The 14,673-nt window shown below is 46.4% G+C and overlaps 1 long non-coding RNA gene across 2 annotated transcripts in view; it reads right to left on the reverse strand.

Moving 5' to 3' along the window:
• LOC121157137 overlaps positions 1–14,664 on the reverse strand; it is a 59,865-nt gene extending 45,201 nt beyond the window's left edge. Inside the window, exons 1-3 of one of the 2 annotated variants that reach the window (XR_005883986.1) lie at positions 14,577–14,664; positions 13,097–13,162; positions 12,802–12,883 (exon numbers count right to left, since the gene is read on the reverse strand). This is a non-coding gene — a long non-coding RNA (uncharacterized LOC121157137). Of the gene's footprint in view, positions 1–12,801; positions 12,884–13,096; positions 13,163–14,576 lie in introns of those variants that run through there. The other variant, XR_005883987.1, reaches the window with a different exon arrangement.
• Positions 14,665–14,673: the final 9 nt, after the last annotated feature.

The following is a 14,673-nucleotide window of genomic DNA, read 5'->3' on the forward strand; positions in this document are numbered from 1 at the left end:
AGAGGCATATTCTTTTAACCTTTCTTTACTGTGGAAGAATTTTATTTCATTTTCAAAGACAAGCGAAAGCTTTGCTGGGTACGTTATTCTGGGCCAACAATTTTTTGCTTTTAGAATCTGGAATATGTCACTCCACTCTTCTGGCCTGTAGTTTCCTGTGAGAGGTCAGCTGTGATTTTTAACTGCTATTCCTCTATAGGTCAATTGTTTTTTTGTTTTTCATGAGCATACTTAAGCATTTTTTCCTTATGTTAACGTTTTATTTATTTAAATTTATTTACTCACTTATTTACGAGATTTCGAGGGAGACAGGAGTGGTTCCTTCTCCAATGCCTCCCATCCTCACTGAGCTTCAAGTCCCTAACTCTGTGGAGGTTATGAAGCAAGCATACTTGTACAGCACTGATTTGAAGTTCACATGGGATCATGGGATTTTCATTGATACATTCATTCATCTATCCACACAATCAGAAAGTGCACCTACTGTGGGCCAAGGAGGCCATGTAAAGTGGCAAAAAAGAAATATCTACACTGTGAAGAAGAAAAGAAATAAGATAATGAGATAAGAACTGACTGTACAACAAATGGTCAAAATCCAGCCAGCTTTGTGGTGAGTGGGGCATCTTCAGAAAAAGACTTTGTTTTGTAGACCAAAGGCTTCACACACTTGACAGTCATTCATTCTTTTTTTTTAAAGATTTATTTTTATTATTTTTTCATTGGAAAGGCGGATATACAGAGAGGAGAGACAGAGAGGAAGATCTTCCATCCGATGATTCACTCCCCAAGTGAGCGCGACGGGCCGATACTATGCCGGTCCGAAGCCAGGAGCCTCTTCCGGGTCTCCCACGCGGGTGCAGGGTCCCAAAGCTTTGGGCCGTCCTCGACTGCTTTCCCAGGCCACAGGCAGGGAGCTGGAAGGGAAGCGGGGCTGCCGGGATTAGAACCGGCGCCCATATGGGATCCCGGGCGTGCTAGGTGAGGACCTTAACCACTTGCGCCACCGCGCCGGGCCCAGACAGTCATTCATTCTTACAATGCTTCTTTCCCTGTCTCATCTTTAAAAATTGGAGGTCAATATAGGACACAGGATAGTTAACACACTCCTCTACCCTCTCTCTCCTTTTTTTTTTTTTAAGATTTATTAGTCTTATTTCAAAGGCAGAGTTATGAGAGAGGGGATGGGAGGGAAAACTACTGGCTTTTTCCCACATGGGTGTCAGGGGCTCAAGGACTTGAGCCATCCTTTGACGCTTTCCCAGGCACATTACCAGGGAGTTGGATTTGAAGTGAAGCAGTTGAGACTTGAAGTGGTGTTCCTGAGGGATTCTAGTGTCATGTGGCGGCTTAACCTTCTGCATGACAAAGCCGGCCCCTATTCCTCTATCCTCTTAAGACTTATTGAAAATTTAAAAACTAATACCAGCTCATGTTTAATGAATTCATCCTTGTCTAGCAGCATCCAAAACATTTTCAAAACTTAAATTATAATTTGCATAGTATAAGATCCACTCTTTAAAAAGTGTGCAATGGAATAGTTTGTGCAACCATCACTGCCATCTCATTCTAGAACATTATCATCTTCTAAGGAGCCTCCACTCTAAGAATGAGCCCCCTAATGTACACTACAGCCCTTGGGTGGTGCTGATATGTCAATGAGTTCATCAGAGGTAACACACACATACCACTCTGTGCGAGAATTTGATAGTAGCAGAAGCCATACATCTATGGCATATATGGGAACTCACTTTCCCTCCACTCACTGTGTCTGGGGCTATGCCATGGTAAAGCTAGAAGCTGGAAACTCAATCCAAGTCTTCTATGTAGGTGCTGGGCTCTAACTACTAGACCCACTGCTTCCCAGAGTGCCAATGAGCAGGATCCTGGATCTGGGAGCGCAGCCAGGACCTGAAGTAAGCCCTCTGTTAGGGATGTGCTGTCCCCAGTGGCATCTGAACCATTCGGCCAAATGTGCCCCTTTCTTCTAGTTTTTAAAAGCATTTTCCTTTTATCCTTTGAATGTGTTTTAAGCCTTTGTCTATTCATTCCAATGCCTGGGCTTCCTTGGTGACAATTTCTATTGATTATTTTACTCCAATGTAGAGGGTATAATTTCTCATTGCTCTTCATGTCTAAGAATTTTTTGGTGAATAATTTATGGGGCAGTAATTACAGCACATAATAGGTTAGGCTGCTATTTGTGGTGCCAGCATCCTATATAGGAGCACTGATTGAAGTACTGACTGCTTTGCTTCCAATCCAGCTCCCTGGGTTTTTTTTTTTTTAAGCCAATTTTTTTTTTAAAGAGATTTATTTTATTCATTTGAGAGGAAAAGCTACACAAAGAGAGGGGAACAGAAAGAGATTTTCCATCCTCTGGTTCACTTCCCAAGTGGCTGTAATGCCCAGGGTGGGGTCAGACCAAAGCCAGGAGCCAGGCGCTTCTTCTGGGTCTCCTTTGTGGGTGCAGGAGTCCAAGCACCGGGGCCATCTTCCTCTGCTTTCCCAGGTACAATAGCAGTGAATGGAACTGGAAGTGGAACAGCAGGGACTCAAACTTGCACTCATGTGAGATGCTGAGCTTGCAGATGGTACGTATGTGATATAATGTTTTACCCACTATACCACTGTGCTGGCACAAACTCAGCTCCCCATTAATGCACTTGGAAAGCAGAAGATGGCTCAAGTAATTGAGATCCTGCCACCCACATGCAAAACTTAGATGGTTCCTGGCTTCAGCTTAAACCAGTCCAGGCTGCTGCAGTCATTTGAGGAGAGAACTAGAGGACAGAAGATATCTCTCTCTCTTTCTCTCTCTCTCTCTTATTCTCTCACTTTGCCTTTCAAATAAATACATAAATCTTGTGTTAAAAAATGAAATTAAGCAATTTACATAATTTAATGTGGATTCTCTTGAAGTCTGATTCTGCCCCACCTCATGACTGGCTTTGCTCTTTGTTGTTGCTAGTTTTAATGACTTTTTTGATTTTCATGGTCAGTTAACAATTCCACAGAGATTTCTTAGAATGCCTGTAACTAAAATATCTCCCCATCCCCGTGTGTTAAGATCCATTCTCAAAACTCAGCCAGGCAATCAATCATTCTGTCTTAGTCTTCACTGGCTGCTGTGTAGAGCCACAAGGTTGGACTGGAGACCAGTAATGTGGTATAGCAGGCTAAGCCATTGCCTGCAACAGCAACCTTCCATACAGGTGTTTGCTGCAGACCTGGCTGCTCCACTTCTGATGCAGCTCCCTGCTAATGAGCCTGGGAAGCAGTAGAGGATGACTTGGGTCATCTGGGCCATCCACATGGGAGATTCAGATGAAGCTCCTGGTTCCTGGTTTTAGACCAACCCAGCTCCAGCTATCATGGCCATTTAAGAAGTGAACAAGTAAATGGAAAATATTTCTCTCTCTCTCTCTGTAACTCTTTCAAATAAATAAATAAATCCCCTCTCCCCCCTCCAAAAAAAATGAAAGAATGAGACAAAGAAAGGAAACAAAGGTGGCTGATCAGAGGCAGGAGCTTGGGCCTTCTCACACTTGTCCCTGGCCCCAGGCATATGTGTGACCCAACACAGAGAAAGCCTTGTACATCACAGCTTTCAGAGCTCCTATGGGACATCTCATTCCCCAGATTTTCTTCTCAAGTTCTTTGGTTCACCAAATGTCACCCCGCACCAAAGCAGTCCCACAGTTCAACAGCCTCAGGAGGTTTTGAATATAGGCTCCCAGAGAAAAGGCTTTTCAGACCAGATGAGCTCCAAGTCAAGTAAAATAAAGATCACCATGCAAGTGAGGTTTCTGAGAAGTTGCAGGACTGGCTATGTAACAGCCATTTTAAAAGAATATGGCTTTGAAGGAGCTTCTACCCTGTTCCATGCCTCTGGTGGCTTCCATCATGAACTTGAGCTGACTGCCTCCAAGGTCTCCACAGAGCTGAGAGAAAGGTGCAAATGGGACAGAAAAGGATGCCACACAGGTTGCATTCTCGCCAAGGTTCAACCTGCCCTTATGGAAAAACAACCTGTCAGTCATGCCAAGACTTTAATTAACTTAAAGATTCCAGAAAAAAAAAAAGTGATTTTTGGCCATTTTCATCAGTTCTTTGGCTGCTGTGGAGGTGAATTTTTTTTTTGCAAGTCCCACTCCATTGCGCTCACTGACATCACCTCTGTTGTAATCTTTGGTAGGTATGGTTGACTTAATTTCCCCAACATTAGCCTAGGAGGCAGGAACTGCTTGCATGCTTGTTTATCCATTGGCTCCACCTTCCAGAGCTAAGGTGACTCGTCCAAGTCACTCAGCCACCACATGGTGGAGCCAGGATTCAACGTTGAGTTTGACTGTAGGGCTGGCCTATTCACAAGCAAAGCAAAGGTGGTGCTGGCTTTGGGGGTCCAAGTTTGTCCTCAAGCCCAGCTCTGCTACTGCCCATCACTAAGAATACAAATGTATCCCACTGTCGGCCTCAGTGTCCTGTAGGTACAATGACCTGGTGGCTCTGCTCTCAGGCTGTGAGACAAAAGTGCTTTCTTGTAATTTTTCCTCCAGTCTTCTGCTTGACCTATCACACCTGTGGATAACAATGTGCCTTCCCAAATATTCCTCTGACCTCATCTCCCACTTCTCACCTCTCTCCCTGCACCCTGGTGCACCTAGAAGGACTCAGCATTTGCTGCTCCTTCTACCTGGGACAGCTTCTGGCTCCTCCACCTGCTTCAGCTCTTCACTCAAATTTGTTTCATCAAGGAGATTCAACTATGCCAGCCTCACCCCTAACCCATCTTAGTCCTGCTCATTTTGCTTTTGTTTTTAGAACATTTTTATTACAAGAGCCAAGAAATGGTGCTTTTTAATTTTGTGCCCAATTAGTTGACTTGTCTTTCCTTAGCAAACCAAGCATTCCTAAGCACTACAGCCCTAGAGGAGGAGTTAACCTTCCAAAGATGGCAGCTCCACCTTTGGCCCCACTGAAGGATCTGGCATGGAGCAGGTGCCTTAGAGACATGCCCAGAGCAGGAGAGCTTGCCCTGCTGCACTTGGCACAGGCTGCTCTAAGAGGATGATGGTGCAGGCTGAACACTGATCACAGACAAGGGGAAAACATGGGCACACAGGGAGCAGGCCTCTGCCTCCATCTCACTATCCCCACCTACTTGGGGTGTGACCCAGCATTTGGGACACTCTTCCTTTTCTTTTGCTATAGTCAAACTGGGCGAATGCTTTCCACCCGGCCATGTCAGCAATGTGGAAGCTATGGTGATTCTGTATGGGATGGAGTTAGCATGCTGGGTGTTGGACCTGATCCCAGGTCCTTGCCAGCGAGTCTCCCTGATCTGCCATACCCATTCCACCTGCTGCCATGCCAGTCCCAGGGTTGCTTGGCCTGGCAAGCTTGGAAGCCAGTAAATGGCACATAGAGTAGAAGGAACCAGAGAAGACATTATGTAAGAATCAGTTGATCCAACCTACCTGGAGCAATGAGCAGACTGAGGCTGGCCAGGGAAGTGGAGCTGTCAGGGTGACACGGGTGCTCAGCACCCACGAGGCTTTAGACAGACCTGGACTTCATACTGACTTTCAGAGTAGATGAGGAACATGACCTCCGTGAGCCTCAATTCTCTGATCTCAGGTGGTGTAGGAGGCTCCGGTTCACTGGGTTGTGAGGAGCAGGAAACAGGGTGACACACACAACAGGTGCCTTCATTTGGCTATTACCGGGCATTGAGTGACCCTTGGAAGGATCATTGTGGAGCCCTGAAAAGAAGGGTCATTGCTGGCTGGGTGTATGCCACTTTCCCAGCTCATTTCCTCTTCACATCAACCCCAGGGGTACTACGGCTAGGAGTGCCATTTCATGGACAGGAAAACTGAGACCCAGGCAAGCTGAGAAGTGTTCTACTCCCTCAAGAAGAGAAGCCTGGAGTTTATGGGCCAAAATAAACCAGAGAAACCTATAGTACACCCACCCGAACTCAGCCTTGCCCCTTGTCTGTTGATGCATTTGGTCCCTCTTTGTAAATGACAGGCAACTGACAGATGCAAATATTGTCTGATCTCTTAAAAATTACTTCCCTTGGGCCTGGAATGATAGCCTAGTGGCTAAATCCTTGCCTTGCACCCACCAGGATTCCATATGGATGCCAGTTTGTGTCCCAGTGCTCCACTTCCCATCCAGCTCCCTGCTAATGGCCTGGAAAAGCAGAAGAGGGGCAGCCCAAAGCCTTGGGAGCCTGAACCCACGTGGGAGACCCGGGGGAGGCTCCTGGCTCTTGGGTTTGGATCAGTTCAGCTCTGACCATTGTGGCCACTTGGGGAGTGAACCAGTGGACAGAAAATCTTTGTCTCTCCTTCTCTCTGCAAATTCTGACTTTCCAATAAAAACAAGCAAAGAAGAAGAGGAAGAGGAGGAAGAAGGAAGAGGAGAAAGAGGAGGAGGAAAAAGAAGAAGAGGAGGAAGAGAAGGAAGGAGAAAAGAAAAGAAAAGAAAAGAAAAGAAAAGAAAAGAAAAGAAAAGAAAAGAAAAGAAAAGAAAAGAAATGACTTCCCTTCCCCTCTGTGCAAAACTAGCTGTGCCCCCATTTACGATCCAATTCCTGTATCCATATAAATGTGCAGTTTTTAAATGTTTCCTTTGAAGCAGTTAGAACATCTGTCCGTGCCTTCATTACTTAACAAACAAATTACCATCATTACTACTTGCCCACTTTCAGAGCTCTGAGAATCATGATTTTGACCTTTTCCTGGAAATTATGTTCTCATGAGGCCCAAGACATCAATGTCTGAGACTGCATTGTAATGGTCCTGGAAAGCACCCCTGCCTGGGCTCCTTGCTCACTGCCAGAGTCCAGCCGTGCCTCGTGGACCTTCCAGACGCCCCCCAGGCATGGCGCCATTGGCAACTCCTTGCTTACAACTGAGCAAACTCAGGTTCAAGCAACAGGCAAAGCACCTCAACCCAGGTCACACAGCTAAAGGCAACACTTTCTTCCTCTTTTCCAAGCGTGTGTGTGTGTGTGTGTGTGTGTGTGTGTGTGTGTGTTGCCTCCAGCTAGACTGTGAAGTGGGCTCCACAGTAAAATGAATATTTGGAAAAAGCCTAAGATGGGGGCTTGGGAGATGCTACCATTAAAAAGCAGGATCTTGCAGCAGACAGTGAGAGAGAATCCAAGGAGCAAGACAGAAGCTGTAGAGTTGGTACTATCTTGGACCTCCCCAAACTCCAGCAAAGTCCAGACCCAGGGTGATGGGGATCTTCTGCCCTTTCCTAAATCTTCCTACAGTGACATTTTTCCAGATCTACCCTGTATGTAAGCCACACAGCCAAGATGAGAACCCAGGACTTGAGACCTGAGACCCTGCATGCTGCTGCCACCAAGACCGGGACTTCAAGCCAACTTTGCTCTCAGCTGTGTGACCCTGTGACAGTCACTTCACTTCTTTGAGCTACTTAACCTTTCCATTAATGTTACTAAAAATAAAATTGGAACTAGATGATGTGACCCAAGTGCCAGACACATGGTAGTTGCTTTCTGAGTCCTCATTATTTCAAATAATGAGCCACCACTTAGGAGCCACGGCCAGGCACCGTGGGAGGCACTTGGTTGACATCATGTCCAGGAATTCACGCAACAACCATGGGGAGATTCTAGTAAAATCCCTACTGGACAATCCAATAAGTCATTTGTCCAAAGTTATGCAGTCAAAAGAGATCCAGACATCAACCCAGGGTGCTTGACTTCAAGCCCCAGGCCATTGACCACATTAGGCATTGGTTACTTTACCCATTCACTTAACAAATATTTATTGGCACCTACTGAGTATGCCTGGTGCTGTTCTAGGTGCTAGAGATGCAGCACTGAGAAAGACACACAGCCCCATGCTCGCTGATGGTCCAGTTTGAGCTCTATGTGCACCAATGGTTCACCTGCTCGATCAACATAAAGCAAGTGTCTGAAGGGTTTTGGGGGCTACAGCTGCACGGGGTGGGGTAGGGGCATGAGCACATCTGAGAAAGGATGCAAATACCTGTTGGGGCAGTGGGGGTGCAGAAAGAGGGTAAGCTTCAGTACCAAGAAGAAAGGAAGAGCAAAAATGAGAGTGAGGCAGCCAGGATTTTGGTGTAGTAAATAAGGCTGTTGCCTGCAGCACTGGCATCCTGTTATGGGCACCAGTTCAAGTCCTGGTTGTTCCACTTCTGATCCGTGTCCCTTCTAAAGCACCTGGGAGAGCAGTGAAAGATGGCCCAAGTGTATGGGCTGCTGCACCCATATGGAAGACTTGGAAGAAGCTCCTGGCTCCTGGCTTCTGACCAGCCCAGCTCCAGTCATTGCAGCCTTTTGGGGAGTAAACCAGTGGATGGGAAATCTCTGTCTCTCTCTCTCTCTCCCTCTGTCTACCATTTAAATTAATAAATCTTTTTTTAAATGACAGTGGGAGTAGTTGTGAGTATTTGCAAGCTTCCAGAGAAATGCTATATCTGAGGGTCCAGCTATGAATGTAACTAATCCACCCTCCAAACCTCCAGTTATGATTGGTGTGACCATGACGAGTGCCACCAATGCGTGGGCAGTGACAGCCAAGTTACAGATCTGGTAGTCCCTCAGGAAGGCTCTGCTGACCTCACTCAGCTCAGATCAAGAGACCTTGAGTAGTTGTACCAGTGCTCAGAAACAGAAGTCACATGCCTTTTAGGGCTTGGATTATCTGGAGACTGCCTCTTCCTGAGGTCAATAATGCTAAGTTCCCAAGGCAGGTTTTTCCTAGTGTGAAGGCAGATTTCACTGTGGGCATGGACTGTTGGTCAGCTCCAGGCTAGGATGCCCTGATCCTCCTGATATAAAGTCAGGATAAAAGAGGTATGCACCTCACTTTGCAAGATTGTCCTTCAGGAGTACTTGGGTGGGCACTGGTGCCCTCTTGTGGTCTTGTGTCTGCATGGCCCCTATTTGTAACAGGAGCAGGTTTCCCACACCCAGGCTACTCCACCCTGCTTGCCTCTTCCAGGATCCAGGAAAACCAGATACCCATGTGCAAAACAATGAAATGGGATCAGGATCACACACTGTCCATCCAGGCTGACTGAGATTGGATCACAGACCTAATAGTATAACACTCAAAAAAAAAAAAAAAGAAAAGAAAAGAAACTCAAAAATCCAAGAACAAAAGCTTCATATCATTAGATTCGGCAGTGATTTTTTAGACATGGCATCAAAGAAGGAAAATAGACAAACTGAATTTTATGGAAACTTGACATTTTCATTCAGGAAAAGGTATTATCAATAGAGTACAATGGGAGCCTACTTAAGTGGAGGAAACATTTGTAAATAAAATATTTAATATGGGATTAATTTAAGTAATATATAACAACCCATATCTATATCTATATACATATACATACAACTCCTAAAAAACAGTTCAATTCAAAACAGGGCAAGGGACTTGAATAGATATTTCTGCAAAAGAGACACAAAAATGGTCAATAGGCATATGAAAGATGTTCAACAGTACAATCAGTAGGGAAATGCAAATTAAGACACTTAATATACCTCACATCTGCTAGGATGCAACTATCCAAAAACCAAACACAAGCGTTGGTCAGAAGTAGAAAAACTGGAACCCTGAGTGTTGTTAGTGGGTCTGTAAAATGGTACAGACATCAACAAAACAATATGGTGGCTGTTTAAAAAATAAAAATAGGGCCTAGTGTGGTATCCTAGTGGCTAAATCCTCACCTCACCTGTGCTGCGGTCCCATATGAGCACACGCGCAAGTCCCGGCTGCTCCACTTCCATCCAGCTCCCCGCTTGTGGCCTGGGAGGGCAGTACAGGACAGCCCAAAGCCTTGGGACTCTACACCCACGTAGGAGACCCAGAAAAAGCTCCTGACTCCTGGCTTTGGATCAGCTCAGCACTAGCTGTTGTAGATACATGGAGAGTGAGCCAGCAGATGAAGATCTTCCTCTGTCTCTCCTTCTCTCTATAAATCTGCCTTTCTGGTTAAAACAAATAAATCTTTAATAAATAAATAAAATTAAAATTAAATAAAAATAGGGACTGGCATTGTGGTATAATAGATAAAACCGCTGCCTACACTGCCAGCATCCCATATAGGAAGTGGTTTGACTTCTACTCCGGTTGTTCCATTTCCAACACAGCTTTCTGTTAATGTGCCTGAAAATGGCAGCAGATGGCCCCAGGGCTTGGGCCCCTGCCAAAAACAAAGCCTCAGAAGGGAGGAGGGTTCTGACTCTTGATGCCACAGGTGAGCCTGGACACCTTTCTGCAGAGTGAAACAAGCCAATCACACAAGGACGAAGAGAGCATGATTCCACTCAATGGGAGCTGTCTAGAGTGTGGTCAAACCTACAGAGACAGAAAGTAGAGTGGCAGCTGCCATAGCCTGAAGGGTGGGGAACAGAAAATCACTTTCAGTTGTTCAAGATGAAAAGGATTTTTGGAGATAGATGACAATGACGGTGGACAACAATGTGAATTACCTGATGTCATTTTAAGAGTTTATGCTTAATTAGTTAAGAGGAAATGTTTTAGGTTATTGCATTTTGGGGCCTGGTGTGATAGCCTAATAGCTAAATCCTGACCTTGAATGCACCAGGATCCCATATAGATACCACTTTGTGTCCCAGCTGTCCCTCTTCCCACCCAGCTCCCTGCTTGTTGCCTGGGAAAGCAGTAGAGGACGGCCCAAAGCCTTGGGTCCCTGCACCTATGTGGGAAACTCAGAAGAAACTCCTAGCTCCTGACTTCGGATTGGCTCAGCTCTGGCCTTTGCAGCTACTTGAGAGTGAATCAGAAGACAGATCTTTCTCTCTGTTTTACCTTCTCCAAGTTTCCAATAAAAATAAATGAATCTTTTAAAAATTAAAAAATAAAAAGTTTATGTGCATTTTGCCAAATTTTAAGAGCCTTAATGTTAGATACAAAACAGCACCTAAACAGCACGACTACTGAGACCAGAATGATGGCAAAACCAAGTTTATTGAGATCTGCTCCCGGGTGAGGTTCAGCGGTCTGCAAGGTAGCTAACTAAGGTAGCCGACTGGTAAAGTCGCGCCTGCACAGAGCCACGTACTCCTCAAGTAGTGGTGATGATGGGGTAAAAGTATGTGTTGTCTTCTGATTGGTCAACTCCATTTTAAATGGGTCTAGGGCAGCTATTCTTGGCGGGAACTTTTGGTGTAACCTAGGGGCTTTCTGCCTGTTTCCCCTCCCCAATCCCCGGGTCCTCTGGACTAACACTGAATAAAACAAGAGCTTTATTAAAATTTTATTTCCAAAACCAAGTTGCATTTTCTGGGTATCAAGTATGCAGGGAATGGTAAGTGCTGGGTCCTGGTTAGCTATTTAATGGAAGCAAAGAACAACATCAATCACAAAAGGCTTCCTGGAGTGGGCAAAGTGTTCGGGCTGACAAAAGGCCAGAGGAAAGGAAGAACACTGGTGTTGAGTGGTTCTGTATCAGCGCCCATCTGGGCTCTAGCCCTCAAGCTCATTTCTCTTTGGTTTCTAGGGAGACAGGGAACTCAGAATGTCCACATTGCTGTCACTTGGTGACCAGGAACTGGTGGCTGCAGCCACTTGCCAGGTTCTTCCCATCATCCTGGGCCCTCATCTCTGGCATGGGTTCTGTTCTGCCTAGGTAGTAGGTACCCGTCCAGGGAGGCACCTGCCATCTGCTTCCCAGGCCTCCCAGGGCAGCCCTGGACTCCAGCTGGTGGAGGAGGTAAGTCCACAGAAACTGCATGAGTCAGATGCAAAAATTCTGACCTGGGAATCCTCTCACTGATCCTGGAGCCCAGGGGAGACAGAGCTCACCCTAACCTTTCAACATACAGATGCTGACACCAACTCCCCAGTGACCACTGGGACACACCCTTCTAAGGCATGGATCACCCTTAGTTAGGGGAGAGCACAGAGCCGCCACTACTCTCCTGCTGGCTCTCAGTCTGTACCTACCTACCTACCTATCCAAGGTATGAGCCAGAAGTGGCTCTTGACCTACGTCAGGTCACGAGTGGCTGGGAAGAATCCCCAGCCCACTCCCTTGGCCAGGAGCCCTGAGATACCTCCTACTCAGCCTCTCCAAGCTCCCGGGGGTGCTGAGCCCCAGAGTGGCTGGGCTGAGTCACACAGCCCCTTCCCCTCCTAGTCCATAGTGCTAGTTCCTGGAGTCGGCTCTTAAAAAACAAACCACTCAAAGCCAGCACTAAAACAGATTGATGGTACCTAACAGGGATGCACGCTGCGACCAAATACATGAAAAGCCACGGGTGGGAGTGACAGAGCTGAAGGCCTAGGTGCAGGTGGCCAGAGGTTGTACATGATCTGTTTATTTGTTCTTCAGTAAGCAAAGCGAAATTTATTAAGTAAAGCAATACAAAATAAGCCCCTTAAAAAAGTAATAAAACTGACCAAAAGTCATGTGCTTTTTGCTGTCACCATGAACTAGATTCTAATCAACTTCCATAACAAAGTTCTCCTTTTTACTATGACTGACAGCTCTCACCATCCCAGGCCCATCCCTCAGCACCCCTTTGACACCAAATGCACATAAGAGAGAATAATGAACTATGGGCCACAGAGCCCTGGGGAAGCATCACTCGGAAAGCAGCAGCAACCTTCTGATCACGCAGAACTAGCTGCAATCACGCCTCTGTGCCTTCACACACGCTCCTCCCGCCTCCCTTTTGTTCCGTAATCCACTCCCAAGCATCCATCATGGTTCTGCAGTCAGCCAACCCATCCTCTGGGAAACCTCTCAGACTCTTGTTCATCTGGGCCTGGCTCACAGCAGGCACTTAGGAACAGGGCCGCCACTGTGCCAGCATCTCTGTGTATTGCACAGCCTGCTCCACCACCTGGAAAAAGCCAAGCCCTCGCAAATATATTGAAGGAAGGAATGAAGCCATCAGGGTTTTCCTTAACTGGGGCGGGACATTAGAAGCAGAAGTAAGCAATAGCAGCGAAGCTGAAAGCTGGGGCTTCCCAGTGGAAGGGTTAAATGGCTTTATGTCACAGGTGGTATGCCTTAAACAGTTTTGTCACAATGAGCTTTAGCATCGCTCACTCACCTGTCTTCACCTCAGATCTCCTCAGCCAGAGCCTATGCAGATGGTGCTCCAGAACCTAAGGAAATCCTAGGAACACAAAATTGGGAGAAGCATGGTGTTGGCTGACACAGTGCGTCCTGGCCTGCAAAGGGAGGAGGCTACACTGAGAATTCATTCATTCAGCAGTCGTCCATTCTGTCTCTCAATTAGAATGCATTGGCTCTGAATGTCACTCAGGGATAGCTGTACACAAGGCAGGATGGCCCCTTCTGCCTCGTCACAGTCTACTGGGAGAACAGGCATTTCAAAAAAAAAAAAAAAGGAATACATATCTAATACAGTGGCAGGTTAGGGTTAGAGTTTAGCAATGAAGAAGGCAGGACAAAGGTTAAAGAGTGAGGTTATTCTGGATGAGGTGGTCAGGAAAGCACCCCACTGATGGTGGGAAGGGGCTACTTGGAAGGGAGGGGCAAGCCGGAAGATGTTTTGGGAAATAGCATTCCTGTCTGAGAAAGCAGTACAGCTAGCCCTCTGCCCCTGTACTACAGATGGAAAACAGCTTCAAAGAAAAACTTGTCTGTCCTGAACATTTTTTTGTCAGCATTCCCTAAACAGTACACAGCATAATAAATATAGACAAAGCATTTGCCCTGTACCAGGTAGTATGCATCTTCCAGAGGTGACTGGAGTGTACAAGAGGCTGTGTGTTCTAGGCAATATTATTTTCTATAGGAGATTGGAGGTGAAAGATATCAGAGAGGCACAGGGCTGGGGCAGGGGCCGGCTGACTGTGGAGGGAGACATGTGTTTTTTTGCAGAATGTAACACCTGTGAGATTCTCACGTATGTTTTAAGAGTCTCAGGTGGCAGAGTGCATTAATCAGTCAGGGCTGGAGGGGGACAGGGCAGGGGCTAGGACCAAACATTCAAATTGAGTGCTGACCACTTGAGTGGTCACTATGAGTGGACTCCAGGAAGCTTGCTGAAGAAAGAATGCGTGATAAAATTCATGACGGGGAGAAGCAAAAAACAATGATGGAAATTGGGTAGTGGGTCAGGACTGCCGGCTCTGAGGTCCAAACCGTCCTCTGGAGGAAGTGGTTTCAACTCTCTGCTCTCCTTTGTCATCAGCAGATGAGATGGGGATGTGGGAAATGGAAACTGCCGCGTGGTTATGGAAAGGGGTGATATCCAAGTTTCAGTCCACATCGCAGCTCAGAACAAACACTTCCTAAAGGTTAGCCCTGGAGCCACATTGTCAGTTCCAGAACAATGTTGGTCACTCGCTTTTGTTAAGTGGTCCCTCTGCACCTCAGCTTATTCATCTGTGAAATGGGAATAAGATTAATAGGATTTGCGTATGGTTGGGTGTGAGGGTTCAATGAGGGACACAAGTACGCTCTAACAACTGATGTGACTACGTTTTGGGAACATTCTGTCATCTCTCATCTCTTCCACAGTGCAACACACCCCATTTGCGGATAGGAAGACTGTGACTTACAGCCAGCCTCGGGAGAAGCGAACACCTTAGGTTGTTCTGGCACGAGAGTCCCAGTTTCGCAGGCTTCTTCTTTCCGTCTGCCACGCTTCCTGGCGGA

The sequence above is a fragment of the Ochotona curzoniae genome, unplaced genomic scaffold (assembly GCF_017591425.1).
Source record: "Ochotona curzoniae isolate NIBS_2020 unplaced genomic scaffold, NIBS_Ocur_1.0 contig_3520, whole genome shotgun sequence".
NCBI classification, from domain to species: Eukaryota; Metazoa; Chordata; class Mammalia; order Lagomorpha; family Ochotonidae; genus Ochotona; species Ochotona curzoniae.